We start from the raw sequence: 12,816 nt of genomic DNA, 5'->3' as shown, positions 1-12,816 counted from the left end.
GAGCCTGTTGTTGCAGAGGTGGTGGGTGTTAAGGAGCAGCAACCAGGCTAGATTGGAAGGTGGGTTGGGACAGTAATAGAAGCTTTGAACTTTGTGAGAAGGTCTCTTCCAAGAATAGGAGTGGGGCATTTGGGGAGTATGAGAAAAGAATGCAAAAATGGGGTATCTTGAAGTGTGCAAGGTAGAGGCTCGGTTATTGGAAAATCCCCACAACAGAGACCTGGGAGACCTTGGTTTTTCCGGAGTAGGCAGGCAGAGCAGAGTAAGTGGCCCCTGTGTCGGTGAGAAAAGAGATTGGCTTACCTGCCACTGTGAGAGTTACCCTGGGCTCCTTAGAGGTGGCAAGAGTCGGGGCCTGGAGCCCTGGGCACCTCTAATCCTCAACGGCGGGTCCAAGGAGGCTGGGCAGAGCTGGGTCAGAGGACTGCTGCTCGAGACCAGGAGGGGATGTCCGGATCCCTAAGGGGGATTTGGGCAGCCAACCTTCCAATGTCCCTTTGTGCCACAGCTGGGACACGGGCCTGGAGGGGGCCTTGGCTTTAGACGTGAGTGGGCCCGGTGGCCTTCTTTGCCGCATTTGAAGCAGGGCCCACACGGCTTCCTGCCTTTGTTGGTTGATGGAAATTTGGAGCCATGAAGGGCAGTGGCTAAAAGGTGGTATTTGGCCTTATCTCGTTGGGCCTTCTCTAGCTTTGCCTGTTTTTCCCGATTATTGAAAACCTTAAAGGCTAAATTTAAAAGGTCTTGTTGAGGGGGTTGAGGGCCTTCTGCCTTTTTTAGTTTCTTTCAGATGTCTGGGGACGATTGGGAGATAAAGTGGGTGATAAGGACAATGGTGCCCTCTGCTGAAATGGGATCAAATCTTGTATATTTTTGTAGGGCTTCCGTTAGCCTGGCTAGAAATTGTGCCGGGTTTTCGTCTAGCCCTTGAATTATTAGCCAAAGCTTATCAAAGATGATAGCTTTATGTTCTGCCTTTTGAAGGCCTACAATGAGGCAAGCAACCACGTGATGACAGGCTGCTGGCCCAGGTCTCCCTGCCTGATAATCCCAGGATCATCTCTGGGAGGGGACAGCCGTGACCCCTACAGGCTTTGTGTCGTCAGCCCTGTGTATCTCATCAGCTTGCAGCCGGGAGGTTGGCCATACTTGTTCCTTCTCTTCTGGGAGGAGGTGGAGGAAAGGATGATGTAAATATCATGCCAGGTTAAGTTGTAGGACTGAGTAAGATACTTGAATTCTTCTAGATAGTTATCCGGGTCTGAGGAGAAGGAACCAAGACGCTGCTTTTTGATTTGCAATAGATCGATAGATCAGTGAGGGAGGCTGGGACAGGAACCCAAACAAAGCCTTCTGCTCCAGCTGCTTCCTGGAAAAGAGGAGTCGGGCAGGGGAAGGAGCGGGGTCCTGAGGGGAAGTTTCCTGTTTTAATGTTGTTCAGGACTGGCTACGGGGAGGGCATCTACGGAGGTTGGGGTAGAGCCTTGGGACCCTCGGGATAGAGGGTGGGGCTGGGGTCTCAGAGCTTGCCTTTGGAACAGGCAGGGGAGGGGGTTTGAGGGAGAAGGGACCGTAAAGTGGAGGTTGTGGAACTGGATCTGGAGTGGCTACAAGGGGATTGGGAGCGACAGGGGGTGGGCTGTGGTCGGAAAGGTTGAAGGAAGAAGGAAAGTCTGAACAGGGATGGGAGACACTATATGCGGAGGATGTGGCCCAGAGTGGGCTGAGTATTTGAGAAGTAGAACAGGATTCACAGAGGGAGGGTCCAGAGTGGAGAGAGCGAAGAATGCCTGAACAGAAGGGATCTCTGACCGCTTGCAGAGGTTTTCGAGGTCGGGAGTTCCGTTTTCTGGCCATTGGGACCTGTTTTCAAGTCTGTAATGTGGCCAGTGTTAGAACAGTAAATAAGGCTTTTTGGTCTTATCTCCCATTGGAAGCCCAAGGCTTTTAGGTTTCAGAGAAGGCATCCTAGAGGAGTAATCCTTGAGGGCTGGGATTGAGAATTTCCCGTTGTGGCCGAATAGGGAGGTTAGATGAGGGTGAGAGAAAACAAGGAGAAAGGGCCCAGACAAAAGGTATCTCCATTCTCAGACCTTCTCAGAGAAGAATGATAGTCTGCTTTGAAATGGGTGTCCCCTATTTCAAAGTGAGGTCCATAGGTATCCTCCCGCCTAGCTCTAGGACTTGGAAATGAGAGCGGGGTTGGGGAGAGAGAGAGAGAACTCAGGATAATGGGATTTCACTCACCCTTGCAACTGAGGGATGAAATGTGGGCCAGTGTGTGGATGTCAGTCCAGAAGGCAAGTGGAGAGTCCTGTCCTGGAGCTCGTCTCGGTGTCTTGGCAAGGTCCGAGGGAGGGGGCCGCCGGAGGTGGGCTCGTGAGAGGAGCCCACCCTGTTGAGGTGGATCTTCCCTCCCAGAATGGAAGGCAAGGGTGAAGAAAAACAGAGCGAACTGGGAAGTCAGGCAAGAAAAGGAAATTTATTAGACGGAAAACGAGAGGGTGACTGGCCCTTAAAGAGAACCAGTGTCCTCCCTTTCTGACGGGGTCTTTCTTACACCCCGCCAATGAAGAATGCTCTGAAGGGATGGTTAATTTTTAGCCTGTAGCTGAGTCCTGCAGTCACGTAGCCGGAGGTCTGGAATCCAGTGGTCTTGTAGCCTTGAGAAGGTAGGCACCATCAGCAAAACAGAGTGTCGTTTGGGCAATTTGGTCAGTCTCAAGGGTTATTGTGATTTTATTCTTTGTTTGCGAGGTCAACATCATGAGCCATTTCTACCATGAGCCCCCATCAAGGACCGATCACCTGCTCCTCAGGGGAAGTATTAGGGTGTCCAATGTCCCAGGGCTAATTATACTCCAATGTTTAAAAAAAAAAAAAAAGTGAAAAATAAAATGAAAATAATGTATCCTTTGTAATTAATCGGCAACAGTTTGTAAACTCTTTTCCTGGGTTCTATGACCCTCCAGCAAATTATCAAACCCAAAGAGGGGGTCCTTGAAGCCTCTGATTGGTAGCCGAGTCAGATGGAAGTTGTAGGTAACCTAAGGACCCATGGCTTACAGTCTTGTGGGGCTGGGACTTTGAACCTATGGGGTCTCCGCTAACCCAGGCTGTTAGGGTCAGAATTGCCTGGTGTGAAAACCCACACATCTGGCGTCAGAACTGTTGCAAGCGTAAGCAGAAGGAAACAGTGAGTGAGTGAGTTTTTCCTAAAACACATCCACACAGGGAAGTACCAAAGAGCACGCATGAAGAATGTGGCAGGGCTCCACCCACTGAGACAGAAAGACTTCTGCTGTAGATAATTGTTTGCACATCCCCCCTTTCATATAGCGAAACCTAACTCCTAAGGAGAGGCTTTGGAGGTGGGGCTTTTTAAAAATAATTAGGTCATGAAAGCAGAGCTCTCCTGCATGGGATTGTTGTTGTTATTTAGTTTCTAAGTCCTGTCTGACTCTTCTGCGACCCCTGGGACTGTTCACTGCCAGGCTTCTCCATCCATGGGATTCTCCAGGCAAGAATATTCCTTCTCCAGGGGATCTTCCTGACCCAGGGATCAAACTGATGTCTCCTGCACTGGCAGGCAAGTTCTTTACCACTGAGCCACCAGGGAAGCCCTATGCATGGGGTTAGTGCCCTTGTATTAAGAGGGCTTCCCTTGTGGTCCAGTGATTAAGAATCGGCCTTCCAATGCAGAGAATGTGGGTTTGACCTGTGGTTGGAGAGCTAGGATCCCATATGACATGGGCCAACTAAGTCCGTGTGCCACAACTAGCAAGAAGCCTGCTTGCGGCAATGAAAGATCCTATGGGCTGGAACTAAGGCCTGACACCACCAGATAAATACGTACATATGAAAAGAGCCCCCGCCCCGAGTTCCCTTGCCCCTTCTGCCACAGGAGGATACAATGAGAAGTTTGCCAACTTCTCACCCCAGAAGAGGGCTCTTTCCAGAACCTGGCACCTGATCTAAGACCATCTGCAACACATATTAAGATATTCAAAGTGAAAAAGCAAGTTGCAAAATAATGCCTCAAGTATGATTTTGTTTAGCTAAGACGTGAGTGTGTGTATGTATGTGTGTGTGTGTGTGTAAACACCTGGATCCCCTCACTATCAGCCCAGGTCTCAGTTTGGGAATAAGAAATTGAGCACATGGGGACTTCCCTGGGGATCCAGTGGCTGAGACTCCATGCTGTCAATTCATGGTTCCCAGGTTTGATCCCTGGTCACGGCACTAGATCCTGCATGCTGCAACTGAGACCCGGTGCAGCCAAATAAATACATAAATATTAAAAGAAGAAGAAGGACAAGAAGTGATGCTGAAAGCTCTGCTTCTCTGTACACTGGTTCCAAATCGGATCTTGGAGACAGAGTTTTGGGTGATATAAAAAAGGATAGCTTTATTGCTTTGCCAGGCGAAGGGGGACACAATGGATTCATGTATCCCCATGTATCCCAACTTGGACACACTGAGAAGCTTTATATTAATTGCCCAAAAGGGGCATGATCAGCTTGTGGACATTCTTCTGATGGGTTGGTGGTGAGGGAAGTAGGAGTCAGCATTGTCAACCTTTGGGTCCAACTGGTTGGGGGGCTCCATACTTGTGGGCAGCACATGACTTCTTTAATCATGGACTTCTCCCACCTGGAGGGGGGTTTAGTATCTGCAAAACAGCTCAAAGACATTGTTGTGTGTGTCCCTTAATGAAGAAACAGGATCTTGTCCCAGGGCTGCTCTTGACTGTTTCTCCTTGGTCTCCCATCCTCTCCCCTTATCAACAACTGCTTGAATCTGCCCATTGGAACAGGAAAGATCATGGAGGCTGAATAAAGGCAGTTTCCTGGAATCAAAGAAGTGGGGGAACACAGAAAGGCCTTGTGCCCAGAAGCCCACAGGGTCCTGCATGCTATCAGAAGAAGCTGAGCACATGACGTCTACAAACACTTGCTGTCTCCCACCAGCTCCCCTCACTCTCAGATCCAGGGTCCCTAATCCACTTCCTTAACCAACTCCCCTCCCTCCCCGGCCATCAGCTGCTTCTTCTGTGAGATCTCAGGACTCATCTGGGTCTGAACTGGGGCCACATGATTAAGAAAGTGTTGCTGGGTGGAGACAGGCTGCAGCACCTGACAGGGCAGAGGGACAAGGGAGCTTCTGGCATCCCTCTGATAAGGACACTAGTCTCATCAGAATGGCTCCACTCTCATGACCAATCACCTCCTAAAGGCCCCACCTCCAAGTACCAGCACCTGAGGGGTCAGGTTTCAACATATGGATTTTTGGAGGGGACCCTATATCCTGGCTTCAAAATCACTGCAGATGGTGACTGCAGCCATGAAATCAAAAGGCAATTGCTTCCTGGCAGGAAAGCCATGACGAACCCAGACAATGAGTCGTAAAGCAGAGACATTCCTCTCCCGACAAAGGTTTGTAAAGTCAACGCTGTGGTCTTCCCAGTGGTCACGTACGGTTGTGACAGCTGGACTGTAAAGAAGGCAGAACACCAAAAAATTGATGCCTTCGAACTGTGGTGCTAGAGAAGACTCCTGAAAGTCCCTTGGACAGCAAGGAGATCAAACCAGTCAGTCTTAAAGGAGATAACCCTGAATATTCACTGGAAGGACTGATGCTGAAGCTGAAGCTCCAGTATTTTGGTCCTCTGATGAGAACAGGCGACTCACTGGAAAAGTCCCTGATGCTGGGAAAGATCGAGGGTGGAAAGAGAAGACAGCGTCAGAGGATGAGATGGCTGGACAGGATCACTGATGCAATGGAAATGAACTTGGGCAAACTCCAGGAGATGGTGAGGGACAGGGAGGCCTGGCATGCTGCAGTCCATGGGGTTGCAAAGAGTCGGTCACGCCTGGCTAACTGAACAGCAACAGCAATAACCTGGATTCTCCCCTGAGCTGTCAGAGTGAGTGCAGCCCTGCCCACACCTTCCTTTTGGACTTCTGGCCTCCAGACTGTGAGAGAAGCAGAAAAGTTTCTGCTTTTTTAAGTTGCCCAGTTTGTGGTCATTTGTTCTAGAAGCCCAGGAAACCAACACATTGAGTTATTCAAGTTCTACAACAACCACCACCAAAACCACACCACCAGCTCTAGCTCTGACTCTCCTTGTCAGAGCTTCTTGCACTCCTTTAAGAAGCCCAGCTTATTAGTAGATAGGGTAGGGGGTCCCCAGAACCAGGCATTGCTTTCTTGACAGAAGAGATGCTATTTTTGGCTAAAAAGTCATTTTTGTGATCTAAGCCTGGCCACAGTGCTTGCTGAACAGGTTTCAGTAACTAGTGATTTTAAGAGAACAAAAGGATGCAGGCAAGGGACTTCCCTGGTGGTTCAGAGGTTGAGACTCTGCACACCCAATGCAAGGGGCCCAGGTTTGATTCCTGGTCTGGGAGCTATATCCTGCCTGCCACAACTAGGACCCAATGCAGCCAAAAAAAAAAAAGTTATCAGGCAAGAGAAGTAATAATAGCAAAGATAATAAATCAGTTGTAAAGACTTTGGGTTTTGTTTCAATGATAAAGATTAGCTTGGAGCCCTTTCTTGAACTGTTTTACAGAATTTAAACCCCTCAGCCACAATGTCAACCAGAACCTCAAGAATGATGCTGGTGACCTTTTCTGACCCGCATGACTTCAATCAGCTAAAGTTTGGTCTCTATTGACCTTTGCCCCAATTCGATGCTTCATTTTCCTCTGCTCCACCCCCCTTTATGAATATATATAACCACTCAACCCCACCCCTTCATGAATATACATATATCACGCAACCCCACCCCTTCATGAATATACATATATCACGCAACCCCACCCCTTCATGAATATACATATATCACGCAACCCCACCCCTTCACGAATATGCATATATCACACAACCCCCTCCACCCCACTTCATGAATATACGCATACCCTTAGCTTAAAAAATGTCCCCATTTTTGCTGCTTTGGGAAAGATTCCCCAGTGTTTCTCCTTACTTGCTGCAAGTAATAAATGCTTCCTTCTCCCGCTGTTTGGCTTGACTGTGTCTCTTGGCGCAACGTCCACCGAGTCCAGCCCAGTTTTCGAGTAACAAATTCCCTGCCTCTCATCCCTGCCCCGTTCTCAGGACTGCACCTAATAACCTCTTTCCCCAGCTGCATTCCCGGCAGGGGGCTCCTCCGGACTCCCGGCCTGGCCCTTGTGGGGGCGACCCCTCCTCTCTGTCCTTCCTCCCTCTGTCCACCTGCCGCTGGTCTTTCGCCTCCACCCGACTCCGCTTTCTCCCCGGCTGTTCTTAATTCATTCAGGAATGTTTCCCAGCGTCAGCTGTGGCTGGGCGGCTCTAAACAGGACAGAAGGGCAGGGAAAATGGATCCTGACTTCATTAAAAATGTTGATTTTTTTCCATCACGGATTTTGTGGGCATTAACTTCTATCTAACAACAAAAAAATATTGCAGGGGGTACTTCCCTGGTGGTCCAGGGGACTTTGTGCTTTCACTGCTAAGGACAAGGGTTCAGTCCCTGGTCAGACAACAAGATCCCACAAATCAAGGGGCATGGCCGGAAAAAAAAAAAAGAAATGCATTAAAATATGATTTCTCTTGGGATTCCGCTGGTGGTCCATTGGTTAAGACTCCGTACTTTCAATGCAGGTTTGTTTCCTGACTGGAGGACTAATATCCCACATGCCTCTGAGTGTGGACAGAAAAAAAGATTTCTCTTGATTTTTGGGCTTTGAGATGCCCCGTGAGTTTTGCCCCTGAGGCGAGTGCCTCACTCACCTCATCCTACTCCGGATCTGACACGTGAGGTTCATGCCCCCATGGCAGGCTGTGCCAATGAGGGAAGCAGACAAGCCAAAGTGTAATATCAGGTCATGGTCAGAGCCACAGGAAAGCTCGACCAGGGCACAGAGAGATGGATGGGATGGGCCCGCTGTGTTGGAGAGGTGGTCAGGGAAGGCTTCTCTGAGGAGATGAGCTTTGAGCAGAGACCTGAGTAAAGGGAAGGATGGAGCCATGAGATGAGGCAGAAGGAAAGCACTGTGGCACAGGGAGCAGCAGGTGCAAAGGCCCTGGGGCGGGAGTGGGCACGTGTGCCTCTCAGGAGCATCAGGGAGGTGAGTGGGGCTGGAGCACGGAGACGGAAACGAGGCTGGAGAGATGGGCCCTGGGGTAAACGGTGCCATCCAGCGGGCCGGGCCAGGACTCTGCGTTCTGAGTGTGACTGTGTGAAGCTGTGGGGGCGGTGGGGGGGGGGTTTGATGGGAGTGAGTGGAGGGCTGATACAGTCTTATTCATTCTCTGGGTGCTAAGTGGAGAAGAAGACACCGGGGTGGGAGTGGAAACTGCAGGCTGGGGTTGGTTCCCCGGGAGGAGACGGTGGCCTCCTTCCCTGGCTCATTTCAAACTGAGGACCCAGGGACTTCTCTGATGGGCCACTGGATGAGACTCCACGCTCCCAGTGCAGGGGGCTCGGATTCCATCCCTGGTTGGGAAACTAAGATCCCACAAGCCCCAACTAGGCTCTCATGCTGTAACTACTGAGCCCATGTGATCTAGAGACTGAGCGCCCCAACTAGAGAAGCCTGTGTGCAGCAACGAAGACCCAGTGCAGCCAAGATAAATTTAAAACAAAATAAAACAAGCAAACAAAAGAAACCAAACACACAAACTAAGGGCCAGAATCTCCCTGGAAACATGTCTGGCACATGTGCCGCTGTGGAGTCAGCTGTCATCGTCACCATGTGACCCGGACGTGAAGCATTGATTTGCACAAACTCCAAGAGGCGCGATTTAGCAAAGAGATCTCGGTGAAATCAACGCGAACCATAGGATCCCAACTTAACGTACAACGCAATACGTACATGGCAGGTGTGAGGTATGTCAGCCTGGGGAAGAGGCTGCAAGGATTTAGACCAAAACGCTGACAGTAATGAATTGCCTCTGCCTGAAGGGATCACAGGTGACTTTTTTCTTTTGTGTTTTCCTTTCATCCCCAAATTCCCTGCGATAATCATGTATTGCTTTTGTAATCATACAACCCCCCCACCTCGAATGCTATTTTTAAAGCTACGTATAAAAATTTCAAGCATTATAAAATTTTTAATGTGTACAAAAGACATCTGGAAGATTGGGCGAGGGTGATGGATTCTGGGTGAGGCTACATTTTCTGAAGCGCACTTAAATTTTTTGGTTTTTGCATAATAAAACTGTTGCTTTTAACAAGGAATGGTATTGCACGTTCTGTCTTTGGACTTACATGAGGTCAAGGGCTCACTTTCCCACCTGCCCCTGGAGGCTCCTCCCCTCCCCCTCTGCCCACGTCTCCCCCTCCTTCCTCCCCTCCCTCACCCCTCCTCACTACCTTCTCCCCAGTCCACACTGGAGGGATGGGTGAGACAGGAGGGGCTCTGAGGACACTCTGGGCTGTGAGGGTGTTGCCTCTTTCCATGAGACCAGTCCATTTGGAGGACCCCGGGCTAGGCCTGCCCACCTGCCCTTGTGCAGTTACTCAGGACTCATCCCTGGCTCGTGGTGGTACTTGGTGCTCCCCTATGGTCTGAGGCTGTGTGTGCTCAGTCGCTAAGTCATAGCAGACTCTTCTGCAGCCCTGTGAAGTGCAGCTGGCCAGGCTCCTCTGTCCGTGGGATTTCCCAGACAAGAATACTGGAATGGGTTGCCATTTCCTTCTCCAGAGGATTTTCTTGACCCAGGAGTTGAACTCGCTTCTCCTGCATTACAGGCGGAATCTTTACCACTGAGCCATCAGGGGCTGAGGGAGAAAGTGACAAAGAAGCTGTAACTCAGACTTTCCCGATCTTTCTACTACTAGGCTTGACCTCTGGACTTCTAGGTTCATCTGCGTTGTCCAATTTTAGCTAGCCTCCAGCTCAGTTGGCTTAGCTAGAATCCGTTACACCCTCATCTTCCACAACGGTGTTTTGTGTCTGAGGCCCCGCCTTCCATGATGTCTGAGGCCCCGCCTGCCTTTCCCAAGGATCCCATCATTGAAGCCACATCCGCCCCCCAGTGTCGCCCCCTAGCAATCTTACGTCCACATTACAGTGGATGTACAGTCCTACATTACCCCCCCCCCCCCCCACCCCGCCGCCCCTTCCCACTCTCGCTCCTTGGCTGGAAATTTCCACTCACCCACCAGGTGTTAGAGTTGAGCTGGTTCTAAACTGAGCTCTCTTTCCCCCAACTGCAATAGTTGTGAATAAAATCTGCTGGTTTTTTTTTTTTTTTTAATACTTACTTATGTGGCTGCATTGGATCTTAGCAGCATCCTGTGGGATCTTTTGTGGCGGCACATGGACTCCTGATCAGTAGTTGTGGCGCTCCAGCTTAGTTGCTCCTCAGCATGTGGGATCTTAGTTCCCCTACCAGGGATCGAACCCTGATCCCCTGCACTGCAAGGTGGATTCTTAACCACTGGATCACTAGGGAAGTCCCAGTGGCAGAACATCTTTAAAGCCGCGGCTTGGTGGCGGAGACGATGATGGCTGCGGGAAGCGGCGTGGAGGGGACAGAGGGAGGGGGCAGAGGCTTGGACCAGGGGTAGCAGCAGAGGTGGTGGGAGGAGACCCAGTAGGGATCTAGTTTTGAAGTTGGTCCGACACGATTCATGGAGGGATTGGATGTGAGGATGTGAGGGACTGCAAGAGAGGACAGTGAGGATGGGTCTGAGGTTTCTGGTCTGTTTACCTTAGCGAGTGGAAGGGCCACTTTCTAGGGGAAAATCGCCAGGAAGAACAGGATTTGGCAGGAGGAGCATCAACAGTTCTGGCTCATCCAGGTTAAATTGTAGGGCGTTCAGGGGGCAGCTGGCCACTGCAGCCTGCAGCACAATGGTGCTGTCAGAGCTGGGGCTTAAATTTGGGGCCTGGGTGAGCTCACCGATGAGACAGTATCGGAAGACACCCCGGAGGTCAGGGGAAAAGGGAAGAGCCGAGAAGGGGCCATGGTGGGTGGGGGATGGGCTGAGGGGGTGAGACAAAACCAGAAGCTGTCCAGAGAGTATTCCTGGCGGTCCTGGCCAGCGTCCAGAGTGAGTGGTTAAGACAGATGCAAAGTGGACACAGGGGAGCCTGACCCCCGGTGGAGGAGCAGAAGCCAAGAGGCATGGAACGGGGTGGGGGACCCCGAGTCAGGAGAGTGGGGACAGGGCAAGGGCCAAGATGGCAGAAGGGAAGCGCTCCAGAGGGAGGGGGTGTCTCTTACAGGACTCACCTGGGAAGACGGAGAGGTGGGCTGTGTCTCTGGTGGGAGACCAGATGCGGGGGGGGGGGGGGGGGGGGGGGGGCGGCGAAGGCGTCTCCATGAAGCGAGAGTTAAGGTCATTAACTGAGAAGCCAGTGCGCATGAGGTGCTCAGGGGGCTTGAGGCAAGAAGGGGGGGTGAGAAGAGCCTCAGAGCATGGAAAGGTGAGTCTGCTCCCGAAGGATCATTGGACCTGGAGCTGCCCTCTCCCAGGCCCCTGCTCGGTTCACAGACTCCTGGGCAGCTGTGCTGGGGTCCTTGCTTCCAGCGAGGCTGGGCCGTGTGGTTTTTTCCTGATTCCCAGAGGCCTGACTCTCTGCACTGCACAGCTTGTGGGGTCTTAGTTCCCCGACCAGGGATCGAACTCCAGCCCTCGGCAGTGAAAGCGTGGACTCCTAACCTCTGGACCACCGGCACATTTCCCAGACCCCCTTATTCTGTGAGCCTTAGTGGACTTCTGTTTCCCGCCACCAAAACCTCCGACCCAGTGTCACCAACCCTAAGGGACCATCCCGGTCCAGGCTCTTATCTTGATGCCACAGTGCTTTTACCAGATGTATCAGATGAGCCGCTCTGAAACCCATTGCCCTGGAAGGTTGGAGGAGGGAAACTTTTGAGGCCAAAGATGAGTGTTTTTCAGTTGGGATGTCTTAAAGGATGTACTGAGAAAGGGCTGAGAATAGAGTGAGATGAGTGAGGCATTTGCCTGGGACGCAATATTTAAGGGTGGGAGCAGTAATCAAAGGAAATAAATACAATAGTAAAGAAAACTTGATTAAAACAAAAATATCCATGATGAACAAAAAAAATTAAAAATTTTAAACAAAGGCCACTGTTTTTTTCCCCTCCAGCTGCGCTGGGTCTCTGCTCCTGCATACGGGCTTTCTCCAGGTGCCGCCAGCAGAACCACTGCCTAGGTGCGGTGCCCGAGCTTCTCAGTGAGGTGGCTCCTCTTGTCGCAGAGGGTGGGCTCTAGGGCATGAGGGCCTCAGCGGTTGTGGCACGGGGCTGGGATCTTCCCAGACCAGGGGTCGAACCCACGCCCACTGCACTGGCAGGTGGATTCTCAACCCGTGGACCACCAGGGAAGTCCCCGTTGTTTATTTTGGTAACCCCTGCGAGGCTGCTGTGTCTCCAATTAAGTGAGTTTATCTGTTGATGTTGGTAACCTAACAGCTTAGCAAATGTGGGGCTTTGTGTATAGTCTTTTAAAAATTACTTTTTTCCCACTTGGGTCAAAACAGGGGAGGATATTTTCATAAATATACATGGGGTGTACATTTTTTCTTTTGGCTTTAGGCTTGGTTGGGGCACCACTTCCTCTAAAGCAAGGGAGAGGGAATTCCCCACTGGTCCAGTGGTTAAAACTTGGGATTTCACTGCCGAGGACTTGAGTTCGATCCTTGGTCGGGGAACTAAGCCACGCACGGCCAAAAATAAATAAAGAGACGGAGGAACGTGAGCCCCAGAGGAAGGAAAATAGGAATAATTTGGCCCGCCCGCTCAGGCTGAGGCTTCTTCCCGCGTGACGTTCCCGCCTCGGCCAGCAGGCGTCAC

The sequence above is a fragment of the Bos indicus genome, chromosome 19, assembly GCF_029378745.1.
Source record: "Bos indicus isolate NIAB-ARS_2022 breed Sahiwal x Tharparkar chromosome 19, NIAB-ARS_B.indTharparkar_mat_pri_1.0, whole genome shotgun sequence".
Classification (NCBI taxonomy): domain Eukaryota; kingdom Metazoa; phylum Chordata; class Mammalia; order Artiodactyla; family Bovidae; genus Bos; species Bos indicus.
Note: the sequence above shows the minus strand (reverse complement) of the source record.